Here is an 18,169-nt window from a genome sequence, read left to right as displayed (position 1 = left end):
CTTCCCTAATAAAAAAATATATTTTAACCAATTCTATTTAATGATTGATTCGTCCTCACATCGCGTTCAGTCGAAGGTCGTTCGGAAGGTACTAGCAGGTGATAGCGATATAATGATGGATAACACACCTATTTTCTGTTCGTAGTCATGGCGAATTGTCGAAAAAGATGCATGTTACTGGAATTAATTTACCATATCAGTTTTTTATGCAAACTTATCTCTCAGTTCCATTTCATTTTTATTTTGCAGACGATTGTCATAGTTCTGAAGTCATTAAACAATTCGTGGGGTATTTTAGAATATAGGTAAATAGATTTTGTATGAATTAGCATATGTTCTTGATTGGCACATGAGGATACATAACTGTGTAGAGCCTCCTTTGTTGACTCGCAACTATTTGCGGTAAAATGTCCTGACAATCCTTATATTCATATAAATTACAACTGTTATTGTTTGCGAGTTAAAAAGTGATTAAATGTTGGAAGAAAGCACTGTTTCATATACCAAACAGGTATAAGTTTAGAATTATATGCATATAATATGCATATAATTCTAAACTTATTGTTGTGTTTCAGGTTATGTATCAGCAGAATAGAATGCCCTTAGGCCATATTTTGTATTTTCTCTATCATAGGCAAAAAAAAAGAAAAAAGAAAACCAACCCCATTTCACGCCGAAATCTGACTACATTTATACTATCTATGCAGAAAGTCAGGTGTATTCATAATTTTACGAAACTTTATGCAAGCGGAGGGCGGTAATGAAACATTTTTCACACATCGGCCCAGATTTCCAAAATGAAACCGGGACATGAAAATCAATGAAAACTACAATACTTGTGATAAATCAAAGGTGTGTGCAAACAAAGATCCTGACATGATTGATAAAAGCAAATGGTATATTCGGATTCAGCTCGAAAAATTGCTTTGGAAACCCTTGTGTATTCAAGCAGCGGCTACAGTTACTATATATATACATAGCTTACAGCTTTAAACTTATGAAAATATTATTTACAGAAATGTAAAAGCACGGCACCGCTTAGCAAACCATCGCGCATATATATATATATATATATATATATATATATATATATAATTATATGTATATTTAGGTAGGTATGTATATATGTATCTTTGTACACGCACTTGTGTATATATATATTTATGTATGCACGCACATATATGTAAGTTTAGGTAAATATATATATGTTTATGTCTTCTGCTGGTACCTTTATGTGTGTGTGGGTATATGCATGTGTATGTATGTATATGTATATATATATATCTGTATGTATATATATGTATATATATATGAGTGTATGTATGTATTGTATGTGCATGTGTATGTATATGGATGCAGACATTGATATGCAACCTCATTACAAAACCAATACACTGATTGCTTGATTGATTTATTAATTAATTGGCTGATTGATAAGTTGATTGATTGATTGATTGAATTATGGTCCTAAATTTTTTAGTATATTATTTTTATAATTATAGACCTCAATAAACCAGTTATCTCCCTTCATGTTATTTATAACTAAAACCCCACCACTACCTCCACCAACACGCCTCTGAAATATAACATTAAAAGTAATTAACTGAATAAATACATGGACAAATATTTTAAAGGACTGAATGACTGGTGGGTTTATTAACTAAGTGACTTAACACTATTACATGGAGTATTGCATTTGAGGCATCTTGTCAGATAAAAACAGATAAAAATGAGCCTAGAACCTACGAGACCTCTTGGTCCACAGCTTCTGCCCCAACCCAACCTCCCAAAGAGGAGCTGAGCGATTAATTTTTATATTATATTGAACTGGAGGAAGAGATTTTCGCAGGCCGTCCTAGAACGGTGAGATTGATAGCGCCATCTTTCCGATTAAACGGTAGCATACAAATCCGGGAGAGAAAAAATGTGTACGTAGAGAGGAAATAACAGTGACTGACATCCTAAGTAAGAAAGAACTGAAACGAATGCAGTGTTTATTACGGAAAAGAGAGTTCTGAATACAATATGGATGATGAGAGTATGGGCGACGAAACGAGTCAGTGGGGTGTTTAAACGAATGTGGCGGGAAACTAGCCACCACCGAGTAGCAGAAGCCACTGTGGCCACCCGCAGTAGCAATGGCGGAAAGAAGGTATAGCATGTCTGAATACCGATTGTCGGAACTTCTTTGTAAGCCAGATAAATAGAACTATATACAGTCATATTTCGAGAAAATGACTCAATAATGACAAATAAATCGAAACAGAGATAAATATATGTTTATGTAGCCATACTGCAAGGATGAAGAATAATTAACTATATTTAGAAACATGAGAGAGAGAAGGTGGGGAGAGAAATAAAAATGTACTAATATCCGTAAAGAATTGTAGCAATATATCCAATATCTGTAGAAGATAGATAGATAGAGAGATAGATAGATAGATAGATAGATAGATAGATAGATAGATAGATAGATAGATAGATAGATAGATAGATAGAGGGAGGGAGGGAGGGAGGGAGAGTGGAGACTTAGTGTGAAAAAGCGTGTGAGCGAGAGAGAGAGGGGGATGAAATATAGAGAGGTAGTGTAAGTTTGAGAGAATCAAATGTCAAAGTGTAAGAAGAAGGAAAGAAAAGAAAACATAAACACAAGAGTGTGTATAATTCTCCGGAATAAAGGAAGTTTGAGATAGAAACAGAAGGGGAAAGAGAAAAAGATGAGTGAGATAGGGGTGAGTAACAAAAGAAAGAGATGAACGGAAGAGAGAGAGAAAGAGTGCGAGGGGAGACAATGCGTGTGTGCGCGCTCATGGGTGCGTGTGCGATTCAGTGTCAGAAGAAAGTGTAAAAGGCATATTGATAAACTAAACAAAACGTGGAGGAAGATGAACAGAAATCGTTGAAATGAAAGAAAGAACCATTAAAAGAGAGAAAGGAGAAACAGAGAGGGAGAGAAAGCGAGAGAGAATGAGAAAAAGGACAGATAGGAGATAGTGTTTACTTTTATGTGTGTGTGAATGTGATATATAATGTAGTGTGTGGTACGAAACAGAGAGAGTAAGAAGAGTGAGGAATAGCGGAGGATGGATAGAGATAGCACATAAAACAATTAATGAGCCTGGTATGATCGGATCAGTGCATTTATAAACATGAATTGGGACTATATATCAGGAAATGCGAGAAAATTGAGAAGCGTTCGTGATTTCTTAGAAAGAGCCGGATTTTATGCAAAGTTTTATGTAGCGGAGACTGGATGGCGACATATTCTTATGCACTCAGATCATCGTATCACATTTTCGGACTCGAAATGGTAGTATTCTTTGCTGATACCAGACCGTTTATTACTTTAGCTAACAAACAGCAAAAACACATAAAGCAGTAATAATAATAATGATAATAATAATAATAATAATAATAATAATAATAATAATAATAATAATAATAATAATAATAATAATAATAATAATCTACATTGAAGAGAAGATAGATAAATATTGGTTGTACATAAGATAAAAACAATACAAATAAAAACAATAACAATAACAATAACAACACGTAAGTGACATAGGAAGCTCAAAAACGTGTGACAGCGAATACATTATGATGCAGCGTTTCTGCACATGAACAGGTTTCCAATTAGAATCCCATCAGTCGTTCAACGTTTCGTGTTATTAATAAAAGACGAAGAAAGAAAAAAAAAACGGTGAATGTGGTAAAAGAAAAAAGGAGAGAAAGAGGATAGATAGATAGATCGATCGATCGATAGATAGATAGATAGATAGATAGATAGATAGATAGATAGATAGACAGATATGTAGATGAAAGGTCGGTCGGTCGATAAGAGTGAAGAAAACCAGCTATTAACTGTTAAAGGGAAAGGAGAGACGTAAAAGAAGAGATATAAAAGAGAGAGAGAGAGAGAGACAGTAAGAAAAGGGAAAGACGAAGAGAGAAGAGGAAGACAGAGGAAGAAGAGGGAGATAGCGAGAAGAAGAGTAGGGACAGAGAGAAAGAGGAGGGTTGCACAGATTTAGTAGTGAAGCTTTTGTTTTTGTTATTTTTGTGTTGTTGGAGGTCAGCCCTGAACGAGCAGACCTATGATCCAAAGCGTTCCAGTTGTGGCCATCCGGTCTTTTTCCATAGCACACTGCACCCATGTCAACATTTGTCAATGTTGTCCTTTCCTCTTTGCATGATGGTAGGTTGTGATTTAATGGAAATTTCTAGCAGGTCGTATAACTGTGAAGAGCCTCCCTTGTAGACTCGAAACAACATGGCAGAAATGCTGAGTGCGTGGTAGAGGGAGAGAGAAAGACGGAGAGAGAATATGCTTGAGTGGAAAGAGATAATGGATTGAAAAACAAAACTGTATGATTACAGTGACCGTCTGAAAATGTATGAGGGGAACTAAAGGAAACACTGTACAGGTTAATATGGAAGAGAAAGATAGAAAGTAGCTACATACATACATACATACATACATACATACATACATACATAGGAAGAGAGTGTGGGGAGGGAGGCAGTGAGATGAATAGATAATAAAGGGGGAAGTTACAAGACAGAGAGGGTTAAAAAATACATGAGCATTGAGAAGCAACGAAGAATATGGTAAATGAACAATGAAAGAGGAGAGGTTGTAATGTTGATGTTGTTAGTTAAGATGTTGTATGTAGTTGTGACACTGGTGGAGATTATAGTAGTGATACATTGGTGGGGTGATAAGATTATGGTTTTAATGGTGGCGAATCTAGGGAATTGATGGTTCCGATGGTGTTAGCTGTGTTGGGTGATGGTTGTAATCACAGTTACGATGTCATTTGTGATGTTGAATGCCCGTATTGATAGTGACAGTTATCGTGGTGAGGATGATGGTGATAGCTACAATCAGCAATCGTAGTAATGATGATCCTTGTAATTTTCTCTTTTTTATATATATATAAGATGATCTGCTGATGCTCATGTTATTAACAGATAATTCGTGAGAGTAAGATTATGGTTGCCATGCCTGTTGGTCTGTGTCTGGTAAAATAGACTCAGGGAATATTCTAGAGTGCTGACGTTCTGTAGCAATGTCGTTTGCGTGGTGTCTTGAAAGACATACAATAAGTGTGACCTTCTGAGTAATGGCTTTGGGTGCATAGCACAAAAGCTGACAAGTTCGGTGTCTTGAAGTCTCGATAATAGAGGAAGATACAAAGAACACCACATTAATCACTTACTGGTTGAAGCATGTTGGTAACCGATTAATCACCAACCAACCATATGACATTCTTTTAGGATATAATCTAGGCATTAACTAAGCTATGCAGTAGCACGGCATCTTAGATGCTAGCAGTTTTGGTACAAGACTTACTTCATCCTTATGAAGTGTGAGCAGGATTTATAAGTTTTTATCGCTTAAGAGAAATCTTTACATTTGCAATGCAGTTTCAGTAATAATATTGAAAATATCATATCAATATGGAGAACCAAGAGAGATCATCAATAATTGTGAGGACTTGTATTAGTCGTGACTTTGGAAGTTTTATTCGCTCGTTATTCATGAAAAATTTTGAGGTACAAAATTTATTTTCACAGCATTAAAGCTTGAGATTTTGAACTGTTCAAACCAGCAATATTGCGATATATACATTGAAAAATGCTCTCAAAATTTCCCCTCAGATTCTGTCAATGTCTGAGGGTAGATGACACTTTCACTCTTTGTTACTCTTAAGAAAGAGTGAAGAAAATTATTATCTGCGAAAAAAAAATAGTGAAATAAGTGATAACAAGTAGGTATTTAAGATGTAGAAAGAAAAGTGTGAAAGACAATAATGATCTTTGATTTCACCAGAGTTCATGGCATGTGAGTCAGAGAAATCTCAACACTCAACAGCCGAATCCACCTAGCTTCAAGTATGTTTTTAAGGTAAACATTAGCTGCGAAAAACTGGCTGTAAATTAACAAATCACTCGCCCAGTGATACGTTAAGTTATAACCCTGGATAAATTTTAGAAGTCGTTCAACTCTGATAGACTAACTCTTTAGCGATAGGCAGATCGACGATTAGTTTAGCATTATGTGCAACAAAACTCTCAGAAAATAAAGAATACATGTTTATTAAGACTGTATATCTATTTAGTCTTACATTCCGCTAATGAATGCTATTATTATATCTGTTGACCAAACGTTGTTGCTCAAAAGAATGGTGTAAATTCATTTTAAGTGCAATCGCTTATGTTCAACTTAAGGAGCCTATCTATCGATGTTTTTTTTTTACTTGTTCAAATATTTGGACTTTCACGATGATTAGACACCATTCTTCAAAGTTGATCATATCTAATCATTGTACCTCGCTCAGGCTGGTTCTTATTATATCGGTTTATATATTATCGAATTATTTTATTCATTTCAGCCATGCAGCTGCAGTCATGCTGGAGCACCACCTTTGGAATAACTGCTTTTAACACAGCACCGGCTTTTACATGACTAGGTATAAACGGAAGCACATGCACAACACATTTGGACGCATACACACACATACATAAAACGACAGAGTGATAAAAGGAGAGATAGAAAGATAGTTACATCAGGCTTCTGCACGATTTTCCTCAGTTAATTTGCACTCACAGGGTTAACCAAGAGCTATAGTAGATGACACCAACCCCTCAAAAATTATATGGCTCGATTTCGAACTGCACAGTATTAAAACACACAGACATGGTCAGAGAACTTTTATCTTTAGTTTTAAAACGTTTACTTTTTCGTTTTCTCTTTTTCGACATCCAATCATTTCCTCGATAGATATCTTGTATGTGTGTATCAGTATTTTTCTTCACATTTTGTTCATTATATTTTTTCGAAATGTTCTTTACTACATCATCAAGTGCACCGATATACTACATTTAAAACTAATCAATCAAAAACCTAGTAACTCTATTGACCGCTCTATATCAATATATAAGCATGCATATAACAAAATATAGACATGAACATACACACACACATAAACACACACATATATATATATTCATATGTTCATGTATAAATGAATGTATAAATATACGATTTTCACAATATAGGAATGCGTGTATTAGTATACAAGAATAGTGAAGTGGATTGGAAAACTTGTTTGAGCATCAGATAGAATAATTTGTGTTAATTTATTTGTCCTCTTACGTTCTGAATTAAATGCCATCAACTTTATCTTTTATCCTTTTTCGGGCGATAAAATAAGGTACTAGCCAAATGCTGGGTCAATGATATCGACTAACACCACATTCTCTTAGAAGCTCGTTCTAATATATAGTCTATCTCTCTCTCTCTCATACCCCCCCCCCCACACACACACACAGACTGACATGTACAAGGAAATATAGTCACTTATGATTTTCTATGTATTTCTAAAATAGATATGCGTATACCTTTCTGAGGCCGGTTATAGAGTATGCAAGGGAAAAAGCTTCCATTTGTATTCCATAAATCGCTACCAGTTCTTAATCTTGCTTGTATCAGCACCGGATATGAGAGACAAAGTTGAACTTGTTTTCAAAATCAGAACGTAAAGGATCGAGGCTAAAAACAGTAACAGCCTCTTGTCCTCTCTACTGGTTCTGTCATTACTTCTTGAGTATTTAATGTTAACTCCAACAACTCATATTCTAATGGAAATGCATACAAAATGAGCAACATATAGTCATTATAATCTTCTCTTCGACTGTTATTTTAACGCGCTGTGCAATCCTAATATATCAATGTAAACAAGTTTTAAATAGAGGAAAAGAAAATTAATCTCTTCAAACATTAATCTTTTATTATTGGCTCCTAATTTTATATTCACTGTAGCACTACAACACATCTCGGTAGTGGAGTTAGCCACACTATTCATTTGTCATCGCTAGCATCGTCCTGGAATAAGGTGTGGTAAGGGGTCAGTGAGAGTGATATTTTATTTGAGCGGAGATAAATAGCTCGCTTCATCATCACTTCATGAGGTCATTAAGAAGAAAGCAAGAGCAAGAACGAGATCTGGCAATTTCGTGCAGATAATATTTTATTTCAATATTTTCTGAGTTTATTGCAGCGTTGAGTGTCTCGAGCAAGGAATTTCTTATTGTTAGTAGCATAGTGTAAAAGATTTTGTGCTATGTTTTCAGCGCAAAGAAAAAAAAAATAACGACATAAAAGAAGAGAAGGAAGCAGAGAGTGTTTGCGTGAACAAATATAAGAAATACAAAGATACAGAGTGAGATAAAGAGGTAAGAGTGAGAGAAGCGTCAGGACGTAAAAGTATTTTGCAGGATAGGCACGACCTACGGGGAGCGCAGAGATAGAAATAGATAGTTAGAGGAAAATGTCCATAAAATTTTGGGTAAATAACTGAAGGGGTAAAATTACCAGATAAGCTGCTGGCACGAAAACATTGTTTGGAGAGGCAAAGATATAGAGTTTGAGGTGGTTTGAGAAAGCTGGCGGCGTCGGCTGTGGTACTGTTTTGCAAAATGGGAATTTATCTTTTAGCTTTTATTTGTTTCAGTCACTTAGACTGTGGCCATGCTAGGAGACCGCCTTGAAGAATTTTAGCTGAACGAATTAACCCCAATATTTATATTTTACAGCCTGTTACTTATTTATCATATCGGTCTCTTTTGCCGAACCGCTAATTTAAGGGGAAGTGATTAATTTTCAAGGAAACTTTTGAAATTCTCTTCCTAGAAGTTGCAGTTAAAATATACTTAGCTAAGACTGTTTTCATTTAATTTCATGTCAAATTTTATCTATCATGGCTTTTATCAAATACAATTCTGACAATAATCATCCTGTTGCCTTTAGGTATAAGCATATCTTGAACTGTCGAGGCACGTGACTTAGTGGTTAGGATGTCAGTATCATAATCGTAAGATTGTGGTTTCTATTCCTGGACCAGGCGACGCGTTGTGTTATTGAGCAAAACACTTCATTTCACGTTGCTCCTGTCCACTCAGCTGGCAAAAATGAGTAACGCTGCGCTGGACTGGTGTCCCGTCCAGCTGGGGGGAACACATACGCCGTAGAAATCGGGAAACCGGGCCCATGAGCTTGGCTAGGCTTTAAAAGGGCGCATTTATTTTATTTATTTATACCTTGAACTACATTCATTTTTCCTTCTTTTTTTTTTGGCGAGAAGGTGATACTTCGAGCAGGTCGAACGACAATGGAAAGGCTTCTTTGTTAATTCGTCTTAGGTAATGTTTAATAAGGAATCCACAAAAAAAAAAAATCCTTAAAATCAGGTGAGGTAAATTAAGAACTAAACAATATAAAAAAGAAGCTATTTTAAGGTACCTACTTAGAAGCAAAGATGGAGAGTAGATTAACTATAGACAAATACTGCAAAGGGGATTAAGTAAAGGTATTTGTAAATAACTCAACATTATGCAAACTACTTCCAAAACACATTGAGTGGCGCGATTCGGATATATGTTATGAGAGAGAGAAAGTACTGACAGCTGTGTTAAACATCTGGCTCGAAACTCTAAACATACTTAGAAAGAAAGGGCTGCGTAAAAGAGGCGAGTAAAGCTAGGGGTGCTTAAAATTTAAAGGATTGCTTGCACCTGAGATGAGATAATTTAGCCTAAGACATTCTTAACATAGATGAGTTTTAAAATAATGGTGTGAACATACAGTTAAACTAACGGAGCGATAAAAAGATCGTGTAATTTTGAGAATGGATTAACGAGAGATTTTTTGAAGCAATATTTGTTTTGTTCTTTTAGAATTTCAGAAAATATCAGAGGAGCATTCAGAATTATGAATTAAAGTGTAAGATATATATATATATATTTACATAATTAAAATTTAGCACCGAAATAGCAGCCAAAACTACTATTTCTCTACCAAAATACGACTCCAAAACGGCAATACTCGCAAAATGCAGAGGCAAAAGAGAAAAAAATAACGAATCCACCCGGCTTTGATTAATCGCAGAATTGACCAATAATGGTTTTAACACACCGAACTACTTGGTGAATTTACTAATTATTAATTAATTATTAATGTTTACCCTATGTCTGTCTGTATGTATGTATGTATGTATGTATGTATGTATTTACGTATGTATGTATATACATGTATGTATGTGTATGCTTGTGGGGGGCACACAAAGACAAACGGCGGCCATTAACAAACAACGACATTTCTGCTGTCCAAAATTATTAGGCTGGTGCCCAATTTAAGTGTCATTATGGGTCAGAAACGTGATCTTACTTCGAATGAGAAGTAAATCTACAATCGTGTATGAGCTTGAAAAAGGAAAAACAACCATAGAAATATAAAAAAATACTGGTATGAAATCACCGAACAGTGAAGAAATCTGTGCAGTCTTTTATGTCTGTCCAGTCAAGGGCAGATTAGGTTAAGTCGAGTGTTGCTTTGAATCATACATTGTCACGTGTGAAAAGAGAAGTTGTGCGGAACCCATGTCTGACAAGAAGTTTTCAAATGTTGTGGCAGGGAAAACTAACAGGTGTCGCCTCTTGAAGCCGGTACCCAAGAATGTTAAACCTGTTACAAGGCCCCCTCTGAAGGTTGTTCATAAGCAGAAGAGACTGAAATGGGCAGAAGAATACATGAAGATAGCTTTTTCAGCAGTTCTGTTCACTGACAAATGCTGTGCTACCCTCGATGGACCAGATGGCTGGAGTAAAGTTTGAATATCAATCAGCGGGAACCGTCCTCATCGTTTGAAACGCCAACAGGCGAGGTCATGTTTTGAGCTAGCATCGTTGGTGGTATGATGGTCGGGTCATGGAAAGTCCCAGATGGCATTAAGATGACGTCGAAAACATTTGTTACCTTATTAAAGGACAATTTCCAAAGGAGGTTCAAAAAGCAAAACCTTTCGTTCAAGAGAAACCTGATCTTGATGCAAGATACTGTCCTATCTCATGCAGCGAAGAATTCTAAAGGATACCTGCGGCAAATACGATTCTCGGAGGTTGTTTGATGGAGTGACCACCTTGTTCCCCTGACTTAAACCCGATCAAGAACCTGTGGAGTGTCCTGAAGAGGCGCGTTTACAAAGATGGACGGCAGTTTTCAAGTAAAGTTGCCCTCTGTGATGCTATTGTAGACGCTGCTCAAAGCGTGACACAAGAGGATATCATCACCTTGAAAATTCAATGGACGAGCTCGATGTGGAGGATCATACATGGAACATTAGGAGCTGTATGACATCATAGTCCCATGATTATTTTCATTCGAACGTATTATTATGTTTACCATTAAGTTCTTTATGAATAGTTTTTTGTTAAACCTTTACTATTGAATTAAGAAATGTTTTTCTGACACAATTATCATTTTTATTATACTTGTCTAATAATTTGTGACGTTGAAAATGTTGCCAATCACTAAAATGGCCGCTGTTTTCTGGCGCCTGCACAGATCCGATTTATTTTAATAGAATATACGCAGATAGGCGTTGCCAACAGTCAGTAGGGTAAAGAACTGGTTTTGAACGAATATACATTTATTTATTGATGAGAGGAAGTCGATTTGTCTAATAATGCGCGACGCAGTGTGTATATATATATATATATATATATATATATATATATATATATACATATATATGTGTGTGTGTGTGTGTGTGTGTGTGTGTGTGTGTGTGTGTGTGTGTGTGTGTGTGTGCGTGTGTGTGTATATGTATATGTACGTATGTATGTAAACAATAATTTCTTTCTCATATATGTATATATATTGTATCTATGTGTGTGTGTTTGTGTGTGTGTGTGCGTGTGTGTGTATGTGCGTGTGTGTGTGTGTGTGTGTGTGTGTATGCGTGTGTGTGTGTGTGTGTGTGTGTGTGTGTGTATTATAAATTGTTTCTTACACACACATATATTTACATATGTATATAGGCATAGACATGGATATTAAGAAATTCTTATGCTGATGGTTGCGTTATTAAGGCATATCGTGAAAACACCTACAATTAGAGAATTAGTAGGATATTACAGCCGTGGGGAGAGAGGAGGAGTGAGAGAAGAGGGAGTGTGAGAGAAGAGGGAGTGTGAGAGAAGAGGGAGAGTAAGAGAAGAAGGAGAGTGAGAGAGGGTAGATAGAAAGAGAGAGAGAGGGGGAAGGAGTGATAGAGAAACTCATGGAATGGGCATTACTGAATATTCATTTGAAGGGAACCTACTACACGCTATATATTAATTTTGACAAGCGTGTGAATGCAAGATATTAACTTTCTCGTCTGCCACGTAATATCATAAATCATTATGATTATGCGCTAAAGTGATAGAACTTTGCGAGGGAGTGCTGCACTGAATGACCTCATATTTATGGTAGCTCATTTATACTTTAGTCCTGAGGGTATACATTTCAGATCCTTGCTTTTTCTTTAATTGCAGGCTGATAAAGAAATCAATAATAGCAAACTTGAATCGACTCAATGGACTATCAAATTTTTTTACTATTTCTGTTTTTTGAAATAATTAATTAGCAAGAATATAAATGAGATCTTTCTATAGTTCGAATATTCTCATTAGTAGTTAATGACTCGCCAACATACCAATTTCTAGGAAACCTTAAAATACAATTTAATGGGAAGATCTCTGCTGATGTTAATTAGTTTCACAAATAAAGAGTCTCAAACTTTTACTGTTAACCATTTAAAATAAAATGAAGATAGATAAACAAACATGAAATTACTTGTTGGGATGGTTGTTAAAAGCCTAGAAAGTTGTGGATGTTATAACACTATTTTAATATTAATGCAGAAATGGTTATTAGACTAAGGTATTTTCTCTATTCAGAGATGCTCAGTACTTGACCGAATAACTTAAAATGATTCTAACTTTTGGTAAAGTAATTACGAGTCATGTTCTGGAGTCAATCATATCGAATAAATTATTTCCAATATATGTGGCATAATATCTAAGAAATCATTATCTATATCATTAAACACATCATCATTGATATCGTCACTAAACAGAACAAGAGACACGTGAGACAGAGAGTCGTTGAAGTGGTCAGAGGATGTGTGAAAAACGATTTCAGATAAAATACACTAAAATATGAATACTGATAAACCTGAAGTGAAGACCAAATATATAGGCCGTGAGGATAATTGGCGAAAATATGACCATCCCTAAATATAACATGATCTTTTTTTATTATAGTCCAAGCGAACAGAGGTCTAATTTAGCCTTCACCCTCTTAGGGTTAATGCAGTGCCAGTCAAGTACTGGAGGAAAATCCACCGTCTACACACTTCTGTTAAAATATATGACACTTTGCATGTGTTTCAAATAATTAGTATAAATACTTCTAAGGCGGTGAGCTGGCAATATGGTTAGCAAGCCGGGCAAAATGCTTAGCGGCATTTACTCCATCTTCACGTTCTGAGTTCAAATTTCGCCGACGTCGACTTCGCCTTTCATCTTTAAGGGGTTACTCTCTTTACTTTTTTACTTGTTTCACTCATTTGACTGCGGCCATGCTGGAGCACCGCCTTTAGTCGAGCAAATCGCCCCCGGGACTTATTCCTTGTAAGCCTAGTTGTCAAGCAATGCTAGGGGAACAAACACAGACACACAAACATACACACATACATATATATATATACATATATACGACGGGTTTCTTTCAGTTTCCATCTACCAAATCCACTCACAAGACTCCGGTCGGCCCGAGGCTAAAGTAAAAGACACTTGCTCAAGGTGCCACGCAGTGGGACTGAGCCCGGAACCATTTGGTTGATAAGCAAGATTCTTACCACACAACTACTCCTGCACCTATGATAAAATAAATACCATTTGAGTACTGGGGTCGATGTAATCGACTAAAGCCCTCCCATCAAATTCCAGGCTTTGTACCTATATTAGAAATGATTATTGTTATTACTTCTTAACTAGGGTGGTGAGCTGGCAGAATCGTGAGCTCGCAGGGCGAAATGGTTAGAGATATTTCGTCCGTCTTTAGGCTCTGGGTTCAAATTTCGCCTTGCTCGACTTTGCGTTTCATCCTTTCAGGGTCAATGAAATAAGTACCAGTCAAGCACTGGAGTTGATATAATCGACTAGCTCCCTCCCCCAATATTTCAGGCCTTCTAACTTTAGTAGAAAGAATTATTACTTCTTAAGCCAGGGTGACATTCCGGCAAAATCGGTGCCTCTACAAGCCTTATAAATTTCGAGATCAAATACTGCCAAGATGAACTTTGTTTTTTATCTTTCTCTGATCAATAAAATAAAGTACCAGTCAGTCATTGGGGGTGATTGCATTGACTACTCCTTTCCGTCAAAATTGCTTGCGTTACACTTAAATCAGAAATCATTACATTATTTCAGTAGTTATATTATTTCGTGATTTCATTGCATGACACCCAAATATGTGAGCTTTGTGTTTGTATTTTCTTAAGTATTGCAAGTAATATATATATGATGTGTTCAGTGCCTACTTAGCCAATTTCTGTACGATTTGTATATGTATTAGTGCTGCTGTTTTCGTCATGCATTCGTATACATCTGTATTTATTACTGCCAATGCACGTATAATAAAAGTTATTGTAATATTCTGCTTACCTCTATTTTCATATCTTTATATGTTGATAGTTTCTCCATTGTGGCTTGTTGCAAGGTATACATTGATTTGAAGGAATTCCTTTTTTGACAGTCTTTAGAAATAAAATCTAGATGTTTTGTCTTAATCTCCTGTAGAACTTAGTATGTGCCACAATGTTGCTACTGTGTCATGTCCGAGAATGTTGTGGTGTTTACGTGAACGATCTCCTTTCATAATATTAGTCAAATTTCTAGCGTATTAGGCATTCGACATGTAAGAGCTTTTCCTGGACAAACTTTTATCTACACTAATTGAAAGTTGTCCCCTTGGTTATATATTTTACGACGATACAAGAAAAAATATGATAAAATAAGACTTAAGCAGTGTGTAATACTCGATTTGAATAAAATATTAGAAACATATATTGGTAATATATTGATACTTAAATGTGAGTCAAATGTCTAAATAAGGTAAGACGTATCTATACACATATTCCCGAATTATTTTATGATTATATTTTTTACCTACAGACTGACTGAGATAGTAAGACTAAATATAACAAGGCATTTAGAATAAACTCAGCATCCAAAATAGAATGATTTTATTTGTTAAGAACATAAGGAAGGTAGAGTCTATTAGTATCGAAAACTATTCTAAATTTCTAAATCGTATACGATATACCTTGTCAGTAATAAAACAAATATATACAAAACATAATCAAAAGCTGTTTCTGAATATAGAAATGAAGATGAGTTAACAAAGAGCAGCGAGTAGAATGGAGTAGCAACAACAGAATTTAGTTTCCTTTGTATGAATATATTGAGTCTATCGGCTGACATGAAAGAGGTATGGGTGTTTTGCAATGGAGCATGCCGATTCAAACAAAGATGGTGATTGAAACAAATACGCTAGATAATATTGTTAATGACTAACAGAAATAGATATTACCTAATCGATGTTTTCATTTTAACGAAAACCAATGAATCTAAAAGAAATGGAATATCTATATAAATATAAAGACCTGAAAATAGTGGTACCAAGAACGGGCAGATTGAAAACAAAAACAATCTTCATAATAGGTTTCTTAAAAATGAAAGAAAAAGACAGATGTAAATATATTTCTCAGGTCTTATACACATACACAAAGCAGAAACTGACGCTACTGGGCATTGCGCATTAAGTAGAGAGCTATCATTATATTCGAGAAAAAAAAAACTATTCAAAACACTGCACATACAAAATATACACCAAACTATACAACAATAAAAACTACTGACTTGTTTTGCGCTCGACCGATTCTGCTAATTCATCATACTAATTAATATTGGTTTCTAACATAGTTACAACATCACAAATTGTTTGGGACGGGTGAAGTCGATACTATTGATCACAGTTCTTGAGTAGTACTTTATGCTGTTTATCAAATCTAGAAGAAAAAACAATTGATCCCAATCTATATTATTCCGCTAGCACTATGTATGTAACTCTATAACTATGGAACAAAATCGATGTTATAATCTGTTATGGACAGAGCATTTATAATATTCGTAAAACAATAGACTGATAAACTATGGAAGAAAATCGAAGGTATAATCTATTGTAACTATATCGTTTATATTATTTATAGTATTCGCAAGACGGTTCAGTGATGAATGAATGTATTAAAATAACTATGCTGGGGACCGCCTTCAAGGCTTTAGTCGAACCATTTCGATTCCTGTTCTTATTTTTACCTCTCTTGTTATGATATTATCATTATTTGTTGAACTGCTAGGTTACGTGACCCAATCAATACGAGCAGCTTTTAAGCGGTGTGTGGCTGTGTGGTTAGAAGCTTTATTCATAATCACATGGTTCTGGGTTCAGTAGCACTGCGTGGCCCCTTGGGCAGGTGTCTTCTACTATAGCCGCGGGTAGAGCAACGCCTCGTGAGTGGATTTGGTAGACGGAAACTGAAAGAAGCCTTAAGGGTATATATATATCTATATATATATATGTGTGTGTGTGTGTGTATTTGTGTGTCTGTGTTTGTTCTCCCACCATCGCTTGACAACTGATGTTGGCGTGTTTTCGTCCCCGTAAATTAGCGTTTCTGCAAATGAGACTGATAGAAAAAGTACTAGGCTTACAAAAAATATGGCCTGGGGAAGATTTGTTCGACTAAAGGCGGTGCTCCAGCATGGCTGCAGTCAAATGACTAAAACAAGTATAAGAAATAAAGGAAATACTATGTTTTTTTTCTTTTGAGTGGACATCAAAGCTTGCATAGCTTCGTGTCACAAAACCACGGTGACAGGTAATTCGAGCAATGGTGCAATTTCAACCTACCAATTTCCACTCATAACCATTGGGCAACCGGAAGCTATAATAAGAAATATTATCTTAAATTTGCATCTTGGAGGTCCGAACCCGAAACGTCATGAATACAAAATTAACTTCTTAACCATTCAGCCATACATTGTTTATATTCGTCAAAAGAAGGATGCTGTAGAACCTGTTCAGAATTTAAGAGGTTTAAGTAGTCACATCCTATAAAAATCTCCATAATTCTGTAACCATCAGTACTATAAAGTAACCATTAGTACTATAAAGTAACCATTACTACTATAAAGTAACCATTAGTACTATAGGCAAACGGCCTGAAATTTTATGGCAGGGTGTCCCAGTGCTTGACTTGTACTTAGTTTATCGACCTCGACAGAAGAAAGGCAGAGTCGACTGAGGCGGAATTTAAATCATAAGTGAAAACGGACGAAATATAGCTAAGCATTTTGCCCGGCTTGCGAACGATTCTGTCAGCTCACTGCCCTGTAAAGACGAAAATAATAGATAACTCATAAAGTGGAAGAAGAGAGAATTGATTCGCATAGAATATAGTTTTGAAGCATGTTCTTTTCTCGGGTTCACATTCAATAATACATATGTGGGATTTATACTATTGAAAAATCAACATACCACCAGAAATAATATAATTTGAAAAGAAATTATATATTTTATAGTCCTCCATAACAAACCAACGATCTCACAATTTTCAGAAAAACGGAGATTTTCCCCGGTAGGGCTAGTGATATAGTAACAACGTCGACAAGAACAAACGATAGCAGCAGCAGCGGCGTCAACAGCAACACTAAGAGGGCAGAAGTGTCAAACTCCTTCTTTACCAAAGGCCATCTACTTAGGAATGGCCATTGAAAAGGTGCTTACACAGGAGATACTACAGTGTCGGTACAGGCTTCGGGCTGAAATGCATAAAAGAGTAAAAGAATTATATATATATATATATAACTTACTTGGCAAAATGTCTCAAGCTACTGTTATCTAGCACCTTCGGATGATCTCTACTCAACCGCTACACAACTGCTACTCGACTACTACTCAGCACTCCTACCACGGCCAGACTACCTCTATTTCTATGTCTTGAGAGATCCTACTTCTTCGCCTGGGGGCGTCGACACAACATATACATATATATAGACACGTACATACATACTTACATGCATACATACATACATACACTCATACATACATACATACATACATACATAGTCAGGCTTCTTCTACCCAATCCATTAGATAATTTATTTAAACAGAGAAATGGGATTAAATGTTCTATTTGACTTCATTGATTAAACC

The sequence above is a fragment of the Octopus bimaculoides genome, chromosome 1 (assembly GCF_046866305.1).
Source record: "Octopus bimaculoides isolate indiv1 chromosome 1, ASM4686630v1, whole genome shotgun sequence".
NCBI classification, from domain to species: domain Eukaryota; kingdom Metazoa; phylum Mollusca; class Cephalopoda; order Octopoda; family Octopodidae; genus Octopus; species Octopus bimaculoides.
This window is presented reverse-complemented; position numbering follows the sequence as displayed.